The following is a 1,050-nucleotide window of genomic DNA, read 5'->3' on the forward strand; positions in this document are numbered from 1 at the left end:
AATTTCATGAACTCATACCATGCAAGTATTTTATAATATGAACAAAGCTATACTACAAGGGAGAAGGGATTTTCCAACAAAATATTTTGTTGCAATATATTCAATGTTGTTGCCAAAAGTACTTTTAGTAACAAATTTTTTTTTTAGTTGCACGTTGTTGCCTAAAATGCTGTTGGGAAATGTTATGCAACAAAACAAAAAAATATTGTTGTAAAAAGTCAACTTACGCAACAAAAAAAGTTAATACCATAAATTATATTTTGTTGGTAAAGAGTACACGATTGTTGTTTCTGTAAATCTTTAGCAACCAACATTATTGTTGCAAGAAATTAAATTATTATTTTTCCCAATAAAATTAGTAGTTGCAAATAATGGACAGAAAAATCGGTTAACAATCTGTTATTTAGACTTTTAGCAACAACCATTATTGTGGCTATAATTACATTTTTTTTATCAACAATTAGTCATCACATTTAAGCTATTTGTGAATAAATATTTTTGGTAAATCTTTAGTAACAACTTATTATAAGTTGCTAAAATCCATGAATTCATGTATAAATTAATGCATACATGCATGCATATATATATATATATATATATATATCATAGTATCAAACGTCAATACATATAGAACTGATGCACTAGATATTTGGAATTTTAAAACTAAAAATTCCTACATAGGATGTCTTAATTTACGAAATGAATAAAAACATAATATAAGAAATATCATTAAGTAGTATTAATCTACTAGTAACTTAACAAGTAAATATTCCTCCGATAGCTTGTGCATGACATGAATCATATTGTAAGTAGTGTTGGTTTAAGCACGTTCATCCTACAAAAGAAGATACATATAATTACATTTAAAAAAAAAATCAATGAAAATAATATATTCAATGTAAATTTATAAACGAGGTATGAAAAGAATAAAATATATGCAATCTTATCTTTACCTTTGTGGGGGTTGGGAAGCTAATTCAAATAGACATTTCACTTAGAGGAGAAATAAGACTAAATAGTGACCACATGAACTCATATAATATATGCACA

The sequence above is a fragment of the Solanum tuberosum genome, unplaced genomic scaffold (assembly GCF_000226075.1).
Source record: "Solanum tuberosum cultivar DM 1-3 516 R44 unplaced genomic scaffold, SolTub_3.0 scf00009, whole genome shotgun sequence".
NCBI classification, from domain to species: Eukaryota; Viridiplantae; Streptophyta; class Magnoliopsida; order Solanales; family Solanaceae; genus Solanum; species Solanum tuberosum.